This window comes from Parambassis ranga, chromosome 2, assembly GCF_900634625.1.
Source record: "Parambassis ranga chromosome 2, fParRan2.1, whole genome shotgun sequence".
Classification (NCBI taxonomy): Eukaryota; Metazoa; Chordata; class Actinopteri; family Ambassidae; genus Parambassis; species Parambassis ranga.
Window position 1 is genome coordinate 33592591 of NC_041023.1, and position 12610 is coordinate 33605200.

At 42.5% G+C, this 12610-nt stretch overlaps 1 protein-coding gene across 1 annotated transcript in view; it reads right to left on the reverse strand.

The window, feature by feature from the left end:
- Positions 1-12109, reverse strand: part of LOC114432709 (protein FAM19A2) — a 67028-nt gene extending 54919 nt beyond the window's left edge. The window contains exon 1 of the mRNA XM_028400894.1: positions 11683-12109. The gene's annotated coding sequence lies outside the window, so the exon portion shown is untranslated. The remainder of the gene's footprint in view (positions 1-11682) is intronic.
- Positions 12110-12610: the final 501 nt, after the last annotated feature.

Consider the following 12610-nt stretch of genomic DNA (forward strand, 5'->3'; position numbering starts at 1 on the left):
GGTGGGGGCATGGCCTCAAAGTTGACCACTTGCCATTACAAAGAAACACTGTATTTTCTGCAGTACCACCAACATACTGTACAACATGCTATGGACCTGAGTCTGAACAGATATATATGCTAATATGATGATACGGTCATAGCGCCACCTACTGGTAGCAGGAAAGTTTGGTTGTAAACATGTGTTTGTTGTATATCTGTGGAAATGAGAGGAGAGGAGAGCATAGGCCAGGAGAGTATAGGAGACAAGAGCATAGGAGAGAAGACTGCGATGGGCCCGCAGATCGCAATGTGCGCGAGGGCCTGCAATGCTGCTTGCAGCTTTAATTTCTATTTAAGCCCCTTTTTTCTTTTTTTCTTTTAGCATCACAGTCTATGCTACCTTTAATGACACTGACCTTAGAGGAGCAGATTTAATCTATCTATCTATCTATCTGTCTACACAGTGTACCACATGTGCTGTCACATAGTGTGTGTGACTCAATTAAAGTCAAATTGGAGGGCGGTCGCACACCCTGCTGACATGCTCTGCCTTCACAAATACTAAATATTCTATTACCGATCTCACTGTCAACTTGACAATATGAAACAATATGAAAGGAGATAATTGCCCAATGCTGTTTCCAAGTAATAAAGTCATTTGTATTCACACAGGATTAGTATGACCAGGAGACCTCATGGAGCACTGTTAATAGACTGCCACAAAATATCTGTAGAGCCCATTAAAAATAAATACAGCTTTATTTTACTGCTTACTGTCTCGAGATGTTTGCTCTCCTGCTGGACCTAAATCCATCTGGGGTATTAAAGAGGCAGGAAGTGCAATCACAAAGTTGCAGTTTTGAATGGGATGCTTCATAACCACTACAGATTAGTTTCTATTATCTCCCTGGTACAAGCGAACATCCCACCTTATCATCAGTAACAGCGACAATGGTAGTCGGCTAGACGTACTGACAGGAATAGGCGCTATGAGACCATCGTCATTGTTGGCTCTCTTTGGGAACTGAGGCCTATTGTAGGATGTGTGGGAGTCATTATAAAGAGAACATGAAAAGATTTTGATATTTCCAGGCCTTTGAAAAGACCAGTGTGTAAATATCTGACACCCACCTGCAGTCCTATCATGTGAAGTGGGTTGTTTGTGTATTTGTTGACTTGATTGTGAGCTTACTAGCACTTAATGCAACACTTAGCAGAAAGTAACAGTCCGACACCCACAGGGAAACTGACCCTCCCCTCCTGACAGTGTAGAGCAGACCTGGGCAAAGTAATGTCAATGCGGCCCATGGACCGTGCGTACAATATTAAACAAAGGCAGCAAAAGTCTCTTCCACGCTGCTGTACTGCATCATCCCATCTACTCTCTGGAGAGACACGGTCACGCTGTGTACACTTTAAAAATGATGCGCGACTATGCTGAAATATACAGTAAAGCACACAGAAACTCTATGGCGCATTCAGATGTTACTGCGGTGCTGCAGCCGACATATTTCATCGTCATCTGCTCTTAAAACCTCAGTTCTTGCCCGACTTTCAGAGCTTTGGGATTTACTACTTTTTAAAATTAGTTTAAACTCTAATTGTTTTCTTTTGTAAAAATATCTTCACATCATCTGTGCTGCTCTGCACTGTGTGTGCAGGATTGTGTTTCAACATGCAACCAGCACACACTCTATGTATACACAGAGAGAGGAGTAACCAGTAAATGACAGCAAAAGATTCTTACAATTATGAAAATGTAACAGGAGCATATTTATAAAGGTAGATACTGTGCCAGGTATTTCCAATTTATATTATTATTTATGAAAAAATGTGGCCCTTGCAAAAAATAATTGCCCACCCCTGGTGTAGAGCTACATTAGATAAAAAACATGGGTCTCCTGGATGAAAGTCTGGTATGACTTATTCTATTTAAACCCCATCCTTTACATTATTCTATTCATAAACCCGGATTCATGTAGTGTGGCAGCAGTCATAGTATACTGCTATTATAAATAGCTGACACACTCTGATTTTGGTCCTTACAAAGATGCTACAAAGCATCAAGCTGTTAATTATAAGATAAGATAAGATAAGATAAGATAAGATAAGATAAGATAAGATAAGATAAGATAAGATAAGATAAGATAAGATAAGATAAGATAAGATAAGATAAGATAAGATAAGATAAGATAGAACTTTATTAATCCCGAAGGAAATTCTTGTGCCAGAGGTATCAAGTTACATTAAATGCAGTTAAGTACAGAGTATAAGAGTATAAGTGTCACTATAATCCAAAATAAGAGTACAGTACGCAGTATGAGCACAATATATGATATATGGATACAAATATGGAGATGTAAGGTGCTAAGTAAACATAAATATAGACCAGTGGAGGGAATGACAGTGATGCCTGACATGATTATCTAGCGCTTCTCCCTACAGAAAGGGGAGGAGTTATACAGTCTGATGGCCACTGGCAGGAAGGACCTCCTGTGGCGTTCTGTGCTGCTCCTCGGTAGTCTCAGTCTACCGCTGAATGTGCTCCTGTAGGACAGCAGTGTGTCATGCAGGGGGTGAGACGTGTTGTTACGAATACTGAGGAGTTTCCTCAGTATCCTCCTCTTTGTCACCTCCACCACAGACTCCAGCTCCACTCCCAGTACCGAGCCAGCCTTCCTAATGAGCTTGTTGAGTCTGTTGGTGTCGGCCGTCTTCATCCTGCTGCCCCAGCACACTACAGCGTAGAAGATGACGCTGGAGACCACCGAGTGGTAAAACATCTGCAGCATGGTCTGGCAGACGTTAAAGGACCAGAGTCTCCTCAGTAGATACAGGCGACTCTGTCCCTTCCTGTATATTGCCTCTGCGTTTGTGGACCAGTCCAGTTTGTGGTCAATGTGGACACCCAGGTATTTGTAGCTGTCCACAATGTCCACGTTGGTACCCTTGATGCTGACCGGGTTTGGGAGTGTCTGGTGCTTCCTGAAGTCCACCACCAGCTCTCTTGTCTTTGTGACATTCAGCTGCAGATGGTTCTGTCCGCACCACTCCACAAAGCTGTCCACCACACTCATATACTCCGCCTCCCGACCTCTGCTGGTACAGCCCACAATGGCAGAGTCGTCCGAGAACTTCTGCAGGTGGCAGGACTGTGAGCAGTGTCTGAAGTCCGATGTATAGAGTGTGAACAGGAATGGAGACAGTACTGTGCCCTGGGGTGCCCCCGTGCTGCTCACTATCGTGTCCGAGACGGTGTTCCTCAGCCTCACAAATTGTGGTCGACCTGTAAGATAGTTAGTGATCCAGGTGACCAGTGGGGTCTCTACCTGCATGTCCAGGAGCTTCCTATTCAAAAGGGCAGGCTGCACGGTGTTAAACGCACTGGAAAAATCAAAGAACATGATTCTAACAGTGTTACCTGCCTCCTCCAAGTAGGTGTGTGCTCTGTGCAGCAGGTAGATGATGGCGTCCTCCACTCCAATACGGGGCTGGTAAGCAAACTGCAGGGGGTCCAGCGATGGTTCCACAACAGCACGCAGGTGTTTCAGGACCAGCCTCTCCAGAGACTTCATAACATGTGAAGTCAGAGCAACTGGTCTGTAGTCGCTGTGTGTGCTTGGATGTTTGGTCTTGGGCACAGGAACAAGGCATAATGTCCCAGGTATTCCAAATACAGGAGAAGGGGTAGAGTGCAAAGGAAGTATGAAATCAGCACCTGTCAGCAATCAAACCTTTGTAATGCAAAAGTCTGAATGTAATTCAAATCAATATAAAACATCACATCAGTAGACACCCAGAGTCTTAGGACCAAGCTGTAGGCCTAAACATGCTTATTTCTGCTCTTAATTTAGACATTTTAACATGGGAGTCTATTGGGAGCCTGCCCCTAGAGGCTGTGAGGGGAACTACAGTTTTACCACCTACGCATGAGTTTCATTTATCAGTCCCTGAGGTTGCTGCAGACATATAAAAAAAGATTAAGATGCCACACAGAGCATTAATTTTCCTCATTACAGAAATAAAAATATTGATTAGCTAAACTTTAAACAGAAAAAAGTCTATCTATGACCTCACCCTCAGAGGTTGAACTGAAGCAGTTCTTCTGTGAAATGTTTCCACAACTAAAACCAACATGTTTTTTCCCTCTGCTGCCTCATCTCCCCAGCTCCCCCTGCGTCTCTGCTCCCTCTCTCTCCCCTCATATCTCCAGCTGTCGCCTGGTATAATGTAAATGAGCCTCTCAGCACAGGGCCTATGATGGTGTCAGCCCTCTCCTTAGTCTCTGGTCTCATTAGAAGCCTAGTGTAGCTGACATTTACCCAGCTACTGTGTTGACTAGCTCTTCATGCAGGGCACACAGGTCAAAACAATACACAGTGAGACTTCAACAATCCAAATCTCTCTAGAAGAGGACGCTTGGCGGGACTGTGTGATGATGGGACATTGACTGGGAAATATATATATATATTGTTTTGGTAAATGAAGCATGTAGTTAAAATGTGAAGCTTGTTTGCTGTCCTTTCTGTGTCATCCTGTGTGATTCTGAAAGCAGGTCTGATAAAGAATCTAAGAAATTAGCATATATTCTCCATTCCTGTCTTATTAAATTGAGCACAGGCGCACTAAACTCACAGTGATAATGTCAGCGCAACATCATCTTAATTCAAATTTGCTTTGATTTCGGTGAACAACAGCCATCCCCCGAGCCCCGCAGTGAGGTGGAGACACGGCTCTGTGAGTTTGAAATTAATAGGATGGCCATAGCTATTTCCTGACTCTTGGTCCTCCTGGGAGCCCGCAGCTCTGTTTTTCTGCGGTCCTCTCATCCTGTTACTAATGCCTGACTCTGTGTAACCCTTATCTCCATGCTCACTACATGGCCTGATAGGGCTCTGTGTGTAAGCAATTAAAACGGCTTATTTGCCAGATAAGTGAGGGAGAGCGGTCAGATTGAAAGCCACAGGCTGCCAGTATCAGGTCTTTAGGTTACAGCCCCCGGGTTAAATATCCTGGGGGTGCAGAGAGCCAAATGAGGCCTGCCGCTCAGTGAGAGAGAGAGAGAAACACACACAAGAGATACTTTGTATGTTTTCCACACACTTTCCAACATTAACAAATATGAGATACTGTCTGTGTGTGTGTGTGTGTTATTTACCTGCTACCAAACTTTGTACAGCATAAATAGTACAAAATTACTTCTATAAACAACAAAATAACAGTGTCATAGACAGCATGCAAGAGCTGGCTCATGACCAACAGCCAGCACTTCTTGTGTCACATACTTTGCAGCTGAAGTCTGTTCAGCCTTAGCACATAGACATAGGTGTGACTTTTCTGTAGCGTTGTATTCCATGTGTTGATGTCACCAGCCCTGTTGTCACCAAAAAAAAATATAATAGTGGATTTTAGTTAAGGCAATTGAAATATCTTGTGTCTGGTACCCTGCTGTGTTTATGTAATTATGGTGTATGTAAACAATAGTGTATACAGTAATGTGTCAAGTAGGGCTGTAATCTCCCGGTCGACTGGACGATTTATTAGTCGATACATTCTGGCTAGACCAAAATTCTAGTTGGTCGACTTTTTGTAATGTTACTTTTATCAGGAGGAATGTACCAAGTGCTAATGGGGGTGTTTTCAGTGCACCTGTTTCACAGATAACAGTCGATCGACACCCCCCTTGTTTTCACTACTTTGGTTTAGCCAAATATTATAACATGACAAAAACAATTATCTAAATATTCCTCAACAGGTTTTGTTCCGATATCACTAAATGAGGGTATATTTTTCGGAAATCCAGAGCAGATGCACATGATTCAAAACGCTGTGAGTGTGTAATTAATTTCAGCGGGGTCAAAACGATGTAATAATAAACAAGGAAACAATACCCTTTCCTTCTTAAACTTCTCCACCGTAGTCAGGAAGCACAGAGGAGCTGCCCCTCACTGCTCACTTCTTCACCACTGCACCCTTCTGCTGCTTCTTTAAACTTTCTTTAGGGTTTCTCTAGGGTTTCTTTAGCTGATTACAGCCCTAGTGTCAAGCTCTAATCCGGCCCGCTGCAGCATTCTGTCTGGCCCACACCACGATGTCCAAAACATATATGATTCAACCTAAATTTTGTTTGTAAATATAATATTTTCATATATATTTAAGCTACCCACAACATTCCACGGAATAACACCACAGTGATACTCACAAAAATAAGGGTGAGGATCAAAGGGAGGCGCCTGCTCAGGCCGTTGTTGGTGACAGAGCAGCTCAGAGCTTTAATTGTTGTACAGCTGTGAACAATAAAGGTGTTTCAAGCCGAAAAGGAAAGTGGATGGTGAGCACAGTTTCAAAGATGGACACAGCAGTGTATTTTAGGGAGTTCAGTGGAAACACAGCTGCCTGATCCTAAAGCGAAATAATCTCACGCACGATTACTCCACTAAACACGAAGAAGGAGGCTGACATCTCAGCAAAATGTGTTTTTCATACAGTCAGTTTTGTGGTGAGTGCCAACAATAGTGAGCGTTAAGCAGTGGTGGAAAGTAACTAAGTATTTGTACTTCGTTACTGTATTTGAGTACATATTTATGCATGTATACTTTACTTAAGTAAAAATAATAGTGCATACTTTATACTTTTACTCCATTACAAGTTGCAGCTGTTATCTGTACTTTCTACTCCACTACATTTCTACAGTGTTTGTAGTTACTTGTTACATTTGATGAACACAGTGCTGGACTGATGTGAGGTCAGACTCTGCATGGAGGTGGTGTCACGCTGCCAGCTGTGTTTCTATAATGAGCCTCAGTCATGATGCCAGTGCTCTGGTTCAGTTAGCTAAATAGTTAGCTACTGTCTGCTAACACAGGTCCATCTATTAATGTCTGATTAACATGAATCATAACATGAATCTACAGCAGGAATACTGACACAGTAAAAATGGTGAATACCTGTTTTAACTACACATTGTCCATTTTAATTAAGTTGATTTCTTTGATTATTTTAACCTGTTCAGATATCCTTTGCAATGGAAATCTATAAAATATATTCAGTGCATGAGTACTTTTACTTTTAATACTTTAAGTACATTTAAAAGTACTTAAGACTTTTACTTAAGTAGGATTGTTGATGTAGCACTTCTACTTTTAGAATATATTTTACTAAGTACCAAGCTTCCTCCACCACTGCTCCTGAGTGACAGTCTGGAGCAAAGTAATACATTTGTAGACTTTTAAGCCTTTTTACTGACTCTGTAGTCAGATTTGTTGCTTTCAGTGTTTACAGTGTATTACTAGAAATCATTTTTCCGTAACAGTCCATTTTGTAGAGGCTCAGCTCAATAACAGAAGATTCAGAGCAACAGAAAAAAATCTGAGGTTGATACACGTGAAGCCGGGTCACAGTGAGTTACTGTGAAGTAAATCTACCACATCAGATTTATTTATTTTTACGCAAACGTGTCACATTGTTCTGCCTGCACTATCAAATAGAGTTTCTCAAGCTGGGTCATTTATCTGGTGGACCACAGGTAACGCTGCTGTGAGATTTGTTCTCTGAGCATGACATGAAAACACATATAGATTGAAAAAGGGGGGAAAAAGGAAAAAAAGCAGCCGAGGACGGCATGGAGGAGTGACGGAGCAGGAGAGGACTCTGACCTTGGCCGTGACCTGAACAAACTGTAATGAGTTCTGAACTTCTGCCTCAGCTCAGTATTGTTGTGGTTTTCAGAGTGCTGAGAGCTGGTAAACAGGATATTGAGTCCCAGATGGGTTTTGGCTCACATCATGAAAGTACTGGAGGCCCACAGCTCTGCACACGCCATCAGCCATCGAAATGAAACTGATGGTGAGAGGAGGAGGAGGAGGAGGAGGAGGGAGAGGAAAAGATGTTTCTGCTGGTGTGTTTGTTTAGAGGCTGGAGTTATCCAGCATGACGGGCACATGTTTATAAGCCACTGGGCCACACACAGAGCATCACTAAGACGCTGCTGAAGAGATAAAATGGGGGGGGGGCCCTGGACACAAACCAGCAGATCTCCGATTTTCCCCCTCAACGTCTTTTCGTTTTTTTCTCACTTGTCTTGTGTCTCTCCGCCTCTTTCTCACTCTGCATGAAATAGAATCTCTTCAACTGAAGGAGGACTGTTGTATGAAGAGGAGGACAGTATAAAACTACTGGACAGGCTGGAGAAAAGACACACACAGCTCTGTGTGTCATTCAAGTGTCATTTGAGTAATTTTATCTAAACCAGTGTTTTTGTAGTGGAGGCACCGTGTACAGATCCACTGGAATAATACAAAGGTTAAAGGAATATTTCCATTTAATCACACACTCTGATTATAAACGTATCATAGTGTGTATTATTAGATATTTTATTAGATGCAAAAACAGGCTCATATCCTGTCTTCATTAGTAAATGCATTCAGAATATCCAGAGTATCTTTATATGAACCCTGTCAATCATCTTTTATTACTTAATTACTATACTAAACATTGTAACAGCTGCATAGAAGGTTTCTGTGTTGACATTTTATTTGATAAATACTTTTTCAAGTGGGTTTGAGTGTGATTGAGCAGCGCTCACCAAACTAAAGCCAGGATGGTGTAGGGTGGTCGTGAATATTTGCAACTTTATGCAGTAACATGGCATGATGGTGTGTGTGTGTGTGTGTGTTGTTGGGTGTATGTGCTGCAGGGATAATAATAATGTTAAGGTGATACATTAACTGTTTGGTATGTGTTTTATAGGGCTTATTAGAGGAAGCTGGCAGTGCCGGCTGGGCAAATTGTAAATTTATCAGAGGTAAACAACTACTTTTATGAAGTTAAGATTTAACCCAAAAACACTCACTCTATGTTGAACCCTTTCGGTGAGACCAACCAATTTTTAAAAAATCCATTCAATTTCATTTTAATAGTACTAATAACAAACTAAATTGTCCCTGTGCTTTGTAGAAATCAGAGCCGGAACTAAAGATGAAAAGGAAACAGAATAAAATCAAATAGAAATGGACTGCTTTGGTTAAGACTTTGCACTCCAGACTTTTATCAAAATAAAAAGATATCGTTATAATTAAAGCTACAAAAGAGCACAAATGCTCATCACAAAAATGTGATCAAGGTACAGTTTCCCTTTCATGTCAGTTAGGAGAAAAGCTTCTTATTTAATTTCAACTGGTTCATGCAGACATAAAGTTTAAAGAAGCAGCAGGAGGGTGCAGTGGTGAAGAAGTGAGCAGTGAGTGGGTTTCCTCCGTCCACAGACGTGTGGGTTTCATTTGATTGATAGGCAGACTGTCTCAGGTGTGTGTCAGCTGGGACCAGCTCCTGGTAATGGATCATTTTCAAATGCTGCTATTTTATCAGTGCTGGCCACTCAAGATGAGTCTAATCATCATAATCCACTAATAAGCCCATAATCAATGAACTAAAACAGGATTATTTAAAATTAGAATGAGCTGTTTACAGACAGGACACTCTTTAATATTCAGCTATACAAGTCCCATTAAAGCCTTCAGGCTGATAAGTGACACAGTCTAATCAGAGGAAAGGGGTTAAAGTGAGAGTTGTATTGGAACCTTTTGCTGTTGTTCCATCACTTCTGCAGAGCTCCTGTTTATTCGGGAGCAGCAGCCGAATTTGTTTTACTTCAAATGAAACAGAGACAGAGGGGATCAAGCTGCACATCAAATAGAATGTGAAAGAGAGTGAGGGAGAAAAAAAAGAAGCAGCTCTCGCTTCCTACTTACATCAAACGCCCGCACAGCGGGTGCCAATCAGCTGCTGATACTTTACACATATTCCAATGGTTTTCTAGAGAATAGCGCACAAGCCCGCCTGTCGAGGAGGAACAGCCGAGCACCTGACCTCCTCTAAAGCCTTTCATTTGGATCGGCCAGGATAAAGTCCAGAAGCTGCTCATCCTAAAGACCTTTTCTTAAAGGAAAGGGATTGCTTTATAGCAGAGAGTTAGGAGGAACCTCTTATATTAAAACACAGGCTGAGCATTGTGGCTGAAATATAACAACCCAGCAGCTTTTAGGCATCACTGATGTTTCATTTATCACATTTTGTGATGCTTGTTTTGTGTTTGTGCTGTTTAATCTTCCTTCATTTCTCTTTTGTTCCTATATTGACCTTTATAGACACAAACTCTGGGCTCCCACACAGACACCCTAGTTCAGAACCACCCCCCACTGTGTGTGTGTTACATGTCACAGCTGCTCAGAGGCAGCACTAACTCTGCCCGGTTGGCGAGGAGCAGCGGACCATGAAGCCATGGTGTCACCGCTTTTGGATTTCAATGGCGATGCAGACCCAGGACGAGGTCATGTGACCGACCACACACACACAAAAGGTGACATTGGCTGATCTGACCGGCGCTCACCAGACAGTCAGCATCAGTTCACCCAGCTGGAAGGATGGAGGGGACCTGAGCCAGGCAGCCCACACCCGATCACTCACAGTGCTGATGAGGCTTCCGGCTAACTGTGCGGGGTAGAAGTAGCTGCTGGCTGCGAGAAAGTTGCTCCGAGTTGCCATATGATGATGTCATAGTGTGGATTGTGCATATCTCAGCTCAGCTCTGAGAGGAGGAGGAGGAAATGTGACGCAGTACCGCTGCGTTCATGTCAAAACCACAATGAGTGGTTCCCCACCAAGGGTAAAGGAGTGAGGAGCAGTGAAATTTTTTTTGACAAATTTTGACAAATTTTGACAATAGTTATCAAATAAAAACACAATTACTTTGTGTTACATCACAGGTGGCCCATTAATAAAGGGGCCTTCTCTGTGTGTGTGTGTGTGTGTGTGTGTGTGTGTGTTTTAGTTTGTTTTACCTCTGAACCCTTGAAAACATTTTGCTCTATGTCTACATTTTTATAAATAATATTCTTGAGTTGCATTGTGGGAAATGTAGTATTCAGTAAATGTTTAGATCTTTGCTCCGGTTATTCAATCACTGTCAATACAGTCTTTTATTTACACTATACAGTTTGCTCTCAGCCATCCAACCATCAAATAGTTGTGTCTCAGTCCTCTTGAGTACATTTATAGACTCTGTTCTGACATCACAACGTGTTAGTTGCCTCTTGTTCCAGATTTATTTTGTAAATTAAATCCACTGCGGAAGCAGGTGGAGGTGGGAGAGTCTGTATCAGTTCGTTTGAACCTTCTGTCCCTGTATCACTGTATTTCATCATCACAGGGTTATTTGCTGTACGTGAGCTGTCATTAGCCTCAGGGTCAAATTGATAGATCCCTATTAAAATGAGGTGACAGTGATCAGCCTGCCTCACCTGCTGAAACAATAATACTAACACAAAAGATGTGTTTGTATCTGGACACTTTACGACCCTGTGGTGTGTGTGTGTGTGTGTGTGTGTGTGTATACGGGACTCCCAGTTTGTTAGCACTGATGTAACCAGATCTGGTGTATATAAGTTGATTGAACATATGTGTTTATTAGTATTGCTGCGCTCTGACAGGAATAATCGTGACTGCTACTTAAACTGAGCTCACACTTGTTATTGCGGTAATTGTTCCGGTTCTGGTTGGGTACTGACGCGGCACTGATGGACCACAAATACAAACACATGCAGGACCGAGCGCTTCCCTGCCCTCTGACCGAGCGCGCTCACCCGCAGCGGGGAGGAACATTTTTTCCCAGCCAGCAGAAAATGACAGTGTGGGGGTCGCTTACCTGTAATTGTCCCACTCCCTTCCCGCACCTTAACGCGCCCTTTTAAACCATCGGTGGGGCAGCTGCTGCTGCTACAATCCAGTGGTGTGTCTGTGTTGTGAAGACATTTGCGTCCTGGACCAGCGAGGATAAAAAAAACGGCAGTGGTGGCCTTTTTTGTTACTCCTGGCAAAATCACACAGCCGGTTATTGGTCTTCTAATACAGAAGCGCCGTCATGTCATCCAGCGCACAGCCGACAGTCCCCTGCATCCAATCCTCCTGTCTTTTTTTTATCCCGATAGTCCAAACAGAAAGCAGACGATAAGCCCTAAATGCGTCCAGTTGTTGCGCCTTTGCTGGGTGACAGACACTTAAAATGAATAGATTGGATGTTGGAAGTGAAATGGATGCAGATCAATCACTTCAGACCTCAGTCTTTGCTCCGCCGCGGCTCTGCCCAGTCTGACAGCTCCGCTCTGCGCGCTCCAACTTTTATGGAGACTCCAGAGCGCACAGCGCACCGCCGTTACTTCAGGCGTCACAGTAATCAGATTACTGCTATATTCGAGTCATTTTTACATATAATTACAGCTGTCACCTCCAAATGAATATCAGTGTAAGCGAATGATTAATTTTTCATACCTGTATTGATACTTTTGATCAGACTGCGATTGTCATTTTTTTTTGTTTCACTAACGAAGACAGAACTCACCAAAATTACGACTGTAATACAAAATTACGTAACACATTTGAAAAGTCAGACGCATTAATAAGTGATAATTGCCCTAATTAGAAAGCTTAATTAAACTAAAATCTGATAGAAATATCAATAATCCACCAAAAGGTAGCAAAGCCTGACTGTCCTTACTGTTTACATCTTACTGCTGAACTGTAAACACTTTAAACACTAAAAAGAACTTTAACCAAGGAGGCGTGGTGCCTAAACT